This window comes from Peromyscus leucopus, unplaced genomic scaffold, assembly GCF_004664715.2.
Source record: "Peromyscus leucopus breed LL Stock unplaced genomic scaffold, UCI_PerLeu_2.1 scaffold_113, whole genome shotgun sequence".
Lineage (NCBI taxonomy): Eukaryota > Metazoa > Chordata > Mammalia > Rodentia > Cricetidae > Peromyscus > Peromyscus leucopus.
In genome coordinates, this window is record NW_023504259.1 from 290,639 (window position 1) to 302,828 (window position 12,190).

Here is a 12,190-nt window from a genome sequence, read left to right on the forward strand (position 1 = left end):
TTTTTAGCGCAAGTGTGCGTTTCCTGTTATATTTTGTTATTGTTATTTTTTGGTTTCGTTACTTTGTTTTCTTTTTGGTTGCTTGTTTATTTTTTAAAGTGAGAGAGAAGAAACATGTGGAGTTGGATGGGTGGGGAGGTGGGGAGTCTCTGTAGGAGTTTGGGGTGGGGAAAAGCATGATTCAAATGTATTATATGAAAAAACAATAAAAACAAACTGGTGAGGCAGGTGGTAGTGGCACACGCCTTTAATCCCAGCACTTGGAGGCAGAGGCAGGTGGATCTTTTGTAAGGTCGAGGTCAGCATGGGCTACAGAATGAGGACAGTCAGGGCTACACATAAAGAAACTGTCTCGAAAAACCAAATAACCAATAAATAAATAAACAAACAAACTGGAGAAATTAATTTTAATCACACACATCCTAACTGGACACATTATTCAACTGATTTATTACATAGAAACTCTAGAACTATTATTTACTGAAATGATAAAATCAATATAAAAACAATGAGCTATTTTATTTTGTTTTTCATGCAAAATCCCTAATGGCTGCTAATGGAGAGTCAGCACAGGGTAATATGTAAATATTCTTGTGATTAATCTTAGAGAGAGCATTGCTTTTGCCTTAGATTCTGACATCTTCTAAGGTGCACTCCAGCGCCTCCCCTTTTCTAGAGAAGAGGGCATGCACAGCAGCTCCCTGCCCTCTCCAGCGGCTCCATCACAGAGTGCTGAATTAGGAGAGGACAGGCGTTTCTCCGAACTTTCCAACTGTCATTTTCCTCTTGCCTGCTAGATTGGGAGTTAACTGTGTTGGATTTCTTTGAAAACTACTCAAGTAGGCTGCATGACTTCAATAATAATAATAATACAACAACCACAAATAACAAATTCAGGGTAGTACATGTTGCTTTATGCCACGCTCTACCACACAAGAGAGTCTCTGGCTTCATTGAAGGAAACCGTGTAGTTTCTATTACAGTAAACTCATAGGTGATGGAGGAGAAGGAAACGGTCTGTCATTTTTGCCGTGTTGCCCACGACAAAAAAGTGTCAAGATTTATACAGGAGCTTCTTAGAGGAATTGTTTTGAAATAGCCCACCAAAGTTTCTCCTTCGGTGGAAAATTTCAAATAAGCTGTCCAAAAATGAATAAGGGTACCACGAGCTCTCGGTCCCCCAGAGGTGGCGCTATGAGGGTGATGGAGTTAACTAGTGCCTGTGAAACGCGGTTTCTGAGCTCATCAGAGAAGTCATGCTCAGCACACACTATTTATAGCAGAGCTGAGGTGTACATACTGTGTGACATTTCCCTCTTTTTAAGTAGAGGGACCTTAAAAAGTCGTAGGCACCCCGTCCTAGGCACCGTGCAGGGGGCGGGCAGCAGTGCGGGGGCGGGAAGCAAACGCGCCAACCACGCGTGTCGCGCGCAGGTGCCGGGGGCGGCGGCGGCAACTCCGCAGCGTCTGCCAGGAGGAGAGTTCGCGGCAGCTCGCGGGATGCTCCTAGATGCAAGATGTGTCTCTGGCCAGCAGGAGGAAGGAAGAGGAAGTGAGAGCAGCGGCAACCGGCGGCAGCGGCCGGCGACCCGAGTGTAAGTGCGTGCGTTCGGGCAGCGGCGGCGGGCGAGGATGGGCACGAGATAGAGGCAGAGCCACCGCCGTCGCGGCCCCGAGAGGGGCTACAGAACCTCGGGCACCGGTCTAGGGCCCGGCCCCGGCTCCAGCGCTCCAGCTTCTGGGAGCCCTCGTCACCGCGTCCTGCGACCCCGGGCAGGTTCGTAAAGTTTTCAGGGCTGGCGCGGCGCCCGGCTCGCTGACCTCGGCGGCCCGGGCGGGGCCGGGGCAAGACAGAGGGCGCCGCGGAGACACTTTTGTTTCCTCCGGGGCCCCGCGGCGCGGGCGGGCGGGGGCTGCGGGCGCGCTGCAGTTGGGAGGTCTGGGCAGAGGGGGATCCCGAGTGACTAGAGGCACGGGGGGAGTGGACACTGGGGCAGCTCCGGGATGGGGCTCAGGGCCAGGACCCGCGAGACGGCCAGGGCAGGGTCAGCTGGAGGGGGCGCCGGAGGGCTGCGCCACCGGCGTAGGGGTGCTGGGACCTAACAGAGTGCGCCCGGGACCTTGCGGCCAGCAGTAGTGGGGCCGGAGAGGCTGGAGGCTGCGCTTAGTCGCGGCGGGTGGCGAGGACTCCGGGGGCTCGCTCCGGCGTCGCAGACGGAGGGGATCCCCGGAGAGCGCGCTCCCGCGATGGGGCGCGACGGGCTGCGAGGACCCCTGCGGGCGTTCGCTAGTGAAGACCCGCCTCTCGGGGCCACGCGGGGCTTCCCTCTGGGCGCGGGAGGGCGGCGGGGGCTTGGCTGGAGAGGCTGGCGTGGGAGAGGGCGTACCGCGCGCCTTCCCGGGAGAGCGGCGGCGGTGGGGTTGTGGGGAGGGAGCGAGCGAGCTGCGCGCCGCGGTACCCAGCGGCTTTGAGGAAGAGGAAACCCAGAACTCAGCGGGCCGCGGTGCGCTTTGTGGGGTTGGGAAGTCCGTGCTGTGCCGCGGGCGCGCGCGCGTGTGTGTGTGTGTGTGTGTGTGTGTGTGTGTGTGTGTGTGTGTGTGTGTGTGTGTGTGTTTGCGCGGGTCACTGCGCGGGGGGTGGCGGTGGTGGCGCTCTTCTACTGCCCCTCGGGGTTGGGGGCTGGCTCCCACTGACTCGCTTGCCTGCGCTGGGGCCCTTTGAACTGGCAGCTGGGCAAGGGTTGTTGGACCTGGATTGTGACCCGAAGCTGCATAGTTTGGCGCCCAAGCAGGGACAGCTCCGAGGGCCTGTGGACAGCTCCCGAGGCATATTGAACTCCATGAAATGCACCCAGGGACTGTGGACCGCCTGCCGCTGGCCTAAGATACAGAGAGGAGATTGTGACTTGAGGGAAACCGGGGAAGAATTTGTGAATTTTGTTTTCTTTGATGTGCAAAATAAAAATAATCCGCGTTAAACGTACCAAAATATTTGAGAGCAACTTGGGACTGGAGGATCCAGTTTATGGGCAACGCCTGTCAGATTGGGAAAGCTGGCAGCAGAGCCGGTCCATTGAAGGCTTCTGGTCATGGTCTCCACGTGTCTCACCTCTTCAGCAGCTCTCCAAGGTTATTTCAAGGTTTACTGTTTCCACTCCTCAGTTTACAGGACCGGGAGTACTAGCCAGTTTAAAGCCAGGTCACTTGCAGGCTTGTAACAAAGACTCCGTACTTATTTTTTTTTTTCTGCCTGCCCTCCCTCCTTTCCTTTCCTCCTCCCCTCCTTCTCTTCCTCGCTCGCTGACCTTTTGATCCTCTGCTCTTCACTATGGTACATTTGCTATCTTTTCAGAACTGTGGTTAAATGTGCATATGGCCTTTCTTACTGTATTGCTGGCTGGTTTTTGTGTTAAGCTAGATGGAGTGATAAACTGACAGAATGACTCCATTTGTGGGGCCTCCTGAGAGGAGGAAAAGTAAGCAGGAGAAACCTGGGGGACGGGAAGCTTGGGGAGACCACAGTCTGTGGAAACTCGGTGCCTGAATAGTCATTGGGCCACAGGGTGGGTGGTCCTCTGATGGATGCCACGCCCCCACAGCAGTATGCCTTGTTAACTGCAACAATACTGACTTCCTGACGTTTTTTTCTTTTTTACTCCATTTCTCTCCCCAGGACCTTTGCACATGCTATTCTGCTGCCTGGGGAGCTTTCCCTCACACTTCCAGATGACTCATCTTTGCTTACTTCAGGCTCTCTACTCAGTAGTCAGTTTTCAAGGGCTTTGTGGACAGCTGTCTCCGTCCTCTTGTGTTACCCAGGTTTCCTTCTCAGTCTTGATCATTCCTTGGCATTATGTATTCACCTGTTTATGTTGTTATTGTCTCTCCCATTAGGATGGAAGTTTTAGCAGGTTGGTGACCTTGTTCACAGATCTAGATTACTTCTAGCACAGGGTAGCAATGTGCTCCCTAAATTTTTTGTTGACTGACAGATGGAGAGTTGTCCATGCTGGGAGAGGCCACCGGGGAAACATACTAAGAAAATCCCACGGTGTCAGTGGCCAGTGGGAAGCCAGGCGTTTACCCTCCTCCATGCTCTGCCCCTGTTCTTTCAGACCCCCTCAGACCTGTTAGATCCCTTCCTCAGACCTGCAGGCTGAGGAAAGGTGTAGAGAGGCGATTGCTTGGGGCAGGGTATAAAAAGCAGAGCACTTTATTAAAAGCCCAATTGCTCCTGATCGACTGTAGTACCTCTCCCTGTGGGGGATGTCTTTTCAAAGCCCATGTTGCTTTAAGCCAAGGAAATACTCCTCTGGAGGATGGGCATTACCAGGAGCAGCAAGAGGTCCACATGTGTACCTGTCCCTCCCTCTCTCACAGAGATGGAACTGAATTGAAGGCAGAGGAGAAGCCGTTGCTAGCTGGGCCAGGAGAGGGAGGCAGAGGGAAAAGTGGGAGACCGATGAAGGAGAGAAGCAGAAAAAAGCCCTTGGAAGATGAAAAAAAAGCACGCAGGTGAGGGGCTTCTCTAGAGGCTGCTGGGTTGGAAGCGTTTCTGAAACTTCAGCACCAATGAGAAGTCAGCACTTGAGTGTTCTCAAGTAATTTGCTTGCTTTGGGTATTTGGTGTGAGTGGGTGGGGAGAGGTGTGTGCAGGAAGGGAGGGCTTTGAAGCTCTGGCCCAGAGGATGTGGTGGGGGGAGGGGAACATGGCAAGTGGTGCACCAGCCACTGCTTGGCTTACTTCATCACCTGGCCAGCGCTGAAGCTTCAGAGGGACCATTCCTATTAAAATAGTGTCAGCCATCCTGATCTGGAACAGTGGGCTGGAAGGTTTCTCACTGGTCTGCAACCACTCTTTAGTGCCTGCAGCCACCAGGGAGATAGCCTGGTTTAGACATCCTGTTGAATTTGGAGGAAGGTGGGAGATTACTAAACCTCTCTGCCTTACAAAGCCTCAAGTGTTTTCTGCAAGAGTTGTGTGTAACGTCAATTCAAGTCAACGAACATTGTGCTTTGTTTTGCTTAAGGTTGCAGCCCAGGAGGAGAGCCTGATACCCACTTAGCAGGTTCACATCAGCAGTCTAAAACACAAATTGAAGCAAGCAGAAGGCCAGCCCTCTGAGCGAGGCTGAAGTGAAGGATCTTTGAATGAGAAGGCAGCCTGGGTTAATAGTTAGTTCAAGACCTGCTAGAAATGTATAGCAAGATGCTGTTCCATAGAAACAAGGGCTGTGTGGGGTGGTGGTGGTATAGATAGCTCAGGGGTATATATATATATATATATACTGACCAGCATGTACCAGGTCATGGGTTTTGTCCTTGAGCCGCACAGAACAGACCCTTAATACTGAATGTGTAGTTCCATATGGGTTTGAGTTTTAAAAAAATTTGCCTTAATAATTCTAGAGGTTGTGAGGATTTTTTTCACCAGCTTGTTAGGAATTCGCATAGAAAAAGAATCCACAGGGCCATGCTTTCAGAAGCATCTAGCTGTTTCCCTTTTACAAAATACTGTTAGCTTAATTTTCTTGTGAAAGTGCTGTTTCCAAATGAACCACGTGCAGTGTGAGCCTTTGACTTCACCCTAACATGTTAGTGTTTTATAGAATTACGACATTTGTCAGGCCCTGAGGCCACCCCTGTCTTAGAGGGGAGGGGACCCAGGGGACCAGCTCTTTCTTTACTGCGGTGATGCAGAGGGTGATGCAGAGTTGAGCCATCCTCAGGAGCTCTTGCTTTACTTAGAGGGACATCAAAAGCACCTACTGTTTTTCTGGCCGATTTGGTGTTTAGCTTTGGAGCTTTTGAAAATTTACTCTTCTGGACCTTTCCTGTGTCTTACCCCTGGTATTCTGTGTGCACGATTCTGAATTACCGTTGGAGATTTGCAGAGGCAGTCATTCTGTTTTGGTAGTAGCCACACTGCTGCGATGGGTAATTTAGATTAGGTATTTCCTGCTGACTTGGGTTTAGACTGGCTAGCCAAAGAACAAAGCCAAAGGCCAAGAACTTCCGCAGTGTCCAATCAGAAGGGTCATGAAGGCCGCCATGCAGACAGGGGTGTGGCTTCTTTGACATGTGTGGCCCTAGAAAGCATTCCACTGCAACAACATAGTGCTTTCGGGTTCAGCAGAGCCAGTCTGCATAGCCCATGCACACACTGGCTGCTGTGCTCAATTTCCTGGATAATCTAGGTTGTCTGAGTGCTAACAATGGCAACTTATCGGTGGCAGTCAGAACTGAAGCCTGCCAAGCCAGCCACAATCAATGATTTAAATTAACCACTGTGTTTCAGCCCTCCATTGGTGCAGGTACAGCTTGAGCAGAATTTTGTCAGTGAGGCAAACAGTTAAGTACTGAGGTAGGAATATATGTGGGTGAAGGAATGCTGTCTCATCAAACGGAATTAGCCACAGCAACAACTGGCCCGGTGCTGAGTAGAGAAAATTAGTCACATGTATAAATAGAAGGAGATGCTTCTCCGTGTTCTGGGCCCCCACAAACACTAGTTTCCAGAATTTGAGCAAGATTATAATTGGAACCTCAGTTTTAGGAATTGAAGCTTACAGTTGGGCTATTTTAGTTTCTAACAGTTAATGTAGGGAACACAGCTTTCCTAAGTAGAAAATGCTGGCTACTCACTACTTACTCTACTCTAGGGCAGCTGTGCTGGTGTGGGTGGTATTTCCGGAAAAGCAGCAGTGGGTTATGGGAAGGATGCCAGGTAAGGCATCACGAAGCATCGAAGCATCATGCCAGATTGGGGTCATGAGGTCAGTGTGACTCTTTTCTCCACGGCTGACACTCTTCCCTATGGCATTACTGTTTTGGGGAGGAATAGGAAGCCACCAGCATAGTGTTGTTACGCCATTTTATAGATGTGGTCTAGAGAATGCCATGCCACAGGGGTGTTTGGAAACTGGAGCTAAGCCTTATTTAACTCCTCTGAATTTTTTTTTTTTCAACTTTCGTTTCTTTTTGCCACACCAGGATGTATGTCCTGGTTAGTTATTCATCTTGTTGGTTCAGAGGTATCTGGAGAGAGCTTCACTCCTAGGTGCTGTTAGGAATGCCCTTGACTTAGCAGGGCATGGTGACGTCTGCCTGTGACACCAGATCTTGAGATGCTGAGACTAGGATGTTTGTGAGGCCAGCCTGGGCATTATAGATAGCCCCATCTAAAAATAAAGCCAAAAAAACAAACCAAAATAAAAGTACCCCCCCCCCCAACAAATAACAACAAAAACAAAGCAGTGCTGGATAAGGATACGGCTTAGTTGGTAAAGTGCTTGTCTTTATGGCGTGGGGACCTGAGTTGGATCCCCAGAGCTCACACGTGGGGTGGTGGGGATGGAGGACGACTTGGAACTTACTGGTCTCATGTATAACTTGTCTAATTAGCAAGTTCTAGGTCAGTGAGAGATGCTGTCTAAATTAGGTAGATAGTACCTGAAGAATGGCGTCTGAGGTTGTCCTCTGACATTCACATCCATGAGCATACATAAGCCCCCACACCCTTACACGTGTATGAACACAGAGATGCAAAATAAAAAAATAAAATTTTTTTTTTTTGAGGCAGGGTTTCTCTGTGTAATACCTCTGGTTGTCCTGAAACTTGCTCTGTAGACCACACTGGCCTCGAACTCACAGAGATCCACCTGCCTCTGCCTCCCACATGATGGGATTAAAGGCGTGTGCTACCACTACCCAGCTTACATGTTTTTAAATAGAAAAAGAAGTAAGCTGTGCCCTTGGTTCTGGTAGGGGTACTGCTCAGTGGTATTACATGTGCTGCTTGGCCTATCTGAGGCCTTGGGTTTTGAGCCTTAGTGCCATAAAAAGAAAAACAACAGAGGAAATCCCTGTAGTTCAGATGCATGTGTCTCAGGTTGCCATGACATCTAGCTTGGGATGTCTCTCCTGCCACTGAAATAGAAAATTTCAGAGTTGGTCCTTCTCTGGATATTTCATTCTCAAGTTGCCCTTAGCCTTGAATCTACTCTGTCTACTCTGATATACCTATCAGCCAAGGTCACGATATTGGAAGATGAGGCAATTTATTAATGAGAGAGAGAGAGAGAAGAGAGAGAGAGAGAGAGAGAAGAGAGAGAGAGAGAGAGAGAGAGGTTGTGTCTTTACCAAGGAAAACATATTCTTTAGCCAACACTTTTAAAAATGGGGATGAGTTATGGTGCAGGTAGAATTGTGGAACCCATTGAGAAGGAACCAGTTGGCAGGGGAATATACTTCATGTTGCACTTGTCAGTTTGTCATAGCTTTGCTGCTTCTGACCATGGATTGATACCCACTGAGGGAGCCGGAGACCTGAGTCCATTAAGTGGGAAGGCTCTTCTTGGGCAATGCAGAGGTTGCTGCTGTTCTTTTTCTACTTACAGATTATTGGCCCTTGATTTTGGGTGGTCTCAGCCTTGGTGCCACTGACATTTTGAGCTGGATAATTGTCTGTTGAGGACTCTCCCATGCATTTCAGGATGCACACCAGCTTCCCTGCCCCCCTCCCAGTTCGCCAGGTCCCAACAGTGCCACTGAGTTGGGAACAACCAAAACTGTATTCACACTTCACAGGCTCAGGGGCCTCCCCTCCCCTCCCTTCCTCTCCTGTCCTCCTCCCTCCTCCTCTTGGTTGAGTACCTCTGCTTTGTTTTCTGAAGAGATCAGAACAATTGTGTGTAATGTGACCGTCGGATTCTAGATTTTCAACAGCAGTTGGAAGTGCCCCGGTGTTCTGTCACTGGTTATTCCTGGGAACCTAAGGTAGTGTGTTCACGGATGGGGATCTCACCCTTTATGTTCATTCATTTGCCATAGTTTCCTCCCTGCTTCCCACACTGCTTAACTGCAGTTATCTTCCTAATTCAAATGGTTGCAAGTCTGACTTCAGTGTCCATCCTGTATCCCAGGCTTTCGGTTTTGAGTTTGACTACTGGTTACTGCAGTACTGTAACCTTTACGTAACAGTTAGGGGGTAAATGGATGGAGCAGGGTGGTGAGGAGCTGTCAGCTTGGCTCAGTTAGAGGCCTGGTCACAAGGTAAAGGAATGTCTGCTTGGGGTTCGGTAACTGAGGACAGTGTCTGCTCCTGTGCTTGGCAAATGCTCCTTGCCTGATGAGCTGGTAATGGATATGGAAGTTCCATCAGAGTGATAGGACCTTGCAGCAGGTCAGGGAGAAACTTTAAAGGTATTGGCTTCCATGAAGTCCTTTCCCACTCAGTGTATTAGATTTCTGTGCAATCTCGTGACATTATTTTCTTATGTAATTATATTTGTCAACCTTGTATTGGTCTCCTCTGGCTTGCTGTAGTGTCCAGAGCAGTAGCTAGTGGCTTACGCTGCTGTGTTCCCCGAGGCGGCAGCCTCCTCCGAGTCACAGTCCTGTAGCAACCCTCCGCCCGCCCTTCCTTCCGCCCTTTGTACCTTTTTATTTTCAGTTTGAGATTGCATTTGGAGCACCAGAGTTCTGTGCTCTGGGGTTCAGTGGCTCAGTGTACTGCATGAGATATATTTTCCAGGCCGCTACACACAATTACTCTTCATTTTGAAGTATAATGCATTTCAAAATATATACTTTTTTCTGTTTTGGGGCTCTTTAACCCAAAAGTATAAACCGCAGCTGGCTTTGCCCGTGGCCTTCAGAAGACGTGTGGCTTGGGAAGCTGAGCCAGTGGAGTACTTTGGTTAGACTGCACATTTTTGGCTGAGTGAAGAGTGAATTCCAATAACACTCAGTAAGGCTGGTTTCAACTGGACTTCTGCCCACCCCCACACTACTCTGCCCTACCATGCCCTAGATTTTTATAGTGGACTGGTACCTTAGTTACTTTAATTATGTGCTACTTGGTGGAAGTGACTACTAGTTAAATATTTTGGCTTGGGGAAATGGGACCTAGTCTTTGCAGTAGTAACTAGTAAGTGTCATGTACATACACACACACACACACAGAGAGAGAGAGAGAGAGAGAGAGAGAGAGAGAGAAGCAGAGGAATGATGATGTTAGCTACTAAACTCTGTTTTCTCCAACACTTGTCCCCTTCACTGAATGGGAACCATGTGAAAGCAAAATGTTTATCAAGGAATGAATACATTTTCATTCTCTTTGGACCCACTCTACTCAGCAAGTGACTTAGACTCATTGGAACTGTTTTCTCAATCATTGTTCTTCTGCTTAGAGTTTTTGAAAAATATCTGCTGGGATTTGCATAAAAGAAGCATAAAAAAGTTTTATCTTTAAGTTACATTTTAAAAAGCAATGAGGAGTGTGATGTAGCTGGATGATAGGGTGCATGCTCCATGTGGACAAAGCCTTGAATTCTGTTCTCAGCATTTCAACAGAACCCCCCCCCCCCCCCCCCCCGCCACAGCACACACACACAAATGAGTAAGAATCTTAAAATGCTTATAAAGATTTTAAATTGAACTATTACTGCTGGCCTTAACCCATCACAGTGCTTTGCCCAGTCCTTCCATTCACCCATTCTTCTGTCAGTTAGCCATGCCACAGCCATTTTAGCTGTACTGTATATTGTGGTCAAGGCACTTCACATTTGGAGCTTTGCTAGGGATGAATGAATGAGAAGAAGGTCAGTTAAGAGATAATTGTAACTACTAGTACTGCAGATTTGCAGATCACGGGAAGGAGTACACAGATGATTATTTGGGAAAGATCTAGAAAACTTAAAGAAAGATTGCTCCAGGAGTCCTGCAGTCCATGGTGGAGGAATGTTTGGGGAGTCCTGGAGTCAACTCTTTTGGGAACTAGACATTGGATTGGATGGGAAGGAAAGCCAAAGGCTCTTAGGCAAGGATAATAGGCAGTCTAGGTTTTATGAGGACTCTGTCCCATTGCAGCCTGGGCAAAAAATTAGATAGTCCAGCAGGCAGGAGAGACTAAGGAAGGCTTCTTGTCAGCTTCTGTCCTCTAGACCTGCCCAAATAAACACCCAGTCTTGGGGAGAGGAATAAATAAATACAGAAGTGAGCTTGCTGTGTGGAAAGGCTGCCCCACCCCCGCTTCCCATCTGATACCCCACAGCTGGCTTCCAGCCGGGGCAGACAGGGGAAGGGGGACAGTATTCACTCCTGATGTTGCAGCCACCCACTGAAGGAAACAAATGGAGGGCTTGGTGACTGATTGGATTTGGGAAAAGGAAAAGAATGGTTCTTTGAAGTTTGGAACTAAGTAAACACGCACTTGTTAATTAAGGATTCTATCTGATTTTCAAGTGTTGGCTGGCTAGGGTAAGTTCATTATCTTGCTCAGCCTCAGTTTTCCCATCTGTCAGGTGGTTTAATGTAAGTCCACAGACTCTGGAGCTGCTGACATGGTACCTTTAATACTGACTATACAGTGGTTTTGGTGCATTGGTTTTCATGTTGTTGATGCCATCCCTTTTATCAGGGGTTTCTCTGTAGATTTTTAACACCAACATCTTGCTACACACATTTAAAGACTTACATTGATTAATTTTCTCTAAGAGGCCTGAGCCATTCCTCTTAAAAGCTCAGTTAGACTTTGCTTCGTACATCTTTGCTTCAGAAACAGAGATGTAAACTGCCACATTAGGATAAATATCATCAATTGAGAGTGAAATGAACCAACATAATAGATGATGCTACCAATTTGGTGTGCTCAAATGAAAACCCAGGTAAGTCGATATGTATCTCTAGCTGACCTGGGATTTCACTCTATTGCTGATCCACTGGGGATAGAGATTGGAGGTTGCTGTTCAGGGCTCTTCCCCATCCTTTGATTCTTGATTTCTGAAAAGGGCTGTTTACACCTGTCCTGCTACAGGCAGGAGCTCGGTGAGAATTTCCTAGTTAGCGGGGTCCTAGTGAGTTGCAAAGGACAGGCATTCAATTCAGATGAACTGGGTTTTATATGATTGTGTTGTTTATAAAGGAAGCTCAGTGGTCCCTAAACAATTTATAAGCATTATAGTTGAATCACTTAGAACCTTCTGGAAAGTAAGTGACTGCTTAAAGTTTCAGTGGAATGTGGGTGGGTGTAAAGTGTTCAACTTTCTTCTTTAACCTGAACTGGCTTGTTAGACTGTCAGCCAGAATCAAAGTCACTCTAAGTATAAGATAGAAAGGGAAGAGGAGGAGGACCGTGGCTCAAAGAGACAAACCCACAACAGCTCTGCTGTGCCAGCATAATTTTAGT

The 12,190-nt window shown here is 48.3% G+C and overlaps 1 long non-coding RNA gene across 2 annotated transcripts in view; it reads left to right on the forward strand.

The window, feature by feature from the left end:
* Positions 1-1,476: 1,476 nt before the first annotated feature.
* LOC114685557 overlaps positions 1,477-12,190 on the forward strand; it is a 96,625-nt gene continuing 85,911 nt past the window's right edge. Inside the window, exon 1 of one of the 2 annotated variants that reach the window (XR_003733473.1) lies at positions 1,477-1,595. This is a non-coding gene — a long non-coding RNA (uncharacterized LOC114685557). Of the gene's footprint in view, positions 1,596-1,710; positions 1,778-12,190 lie in introns of those variants that run through there. The other variant, XR_005090517.1, reaches the window with a different exon arrangement.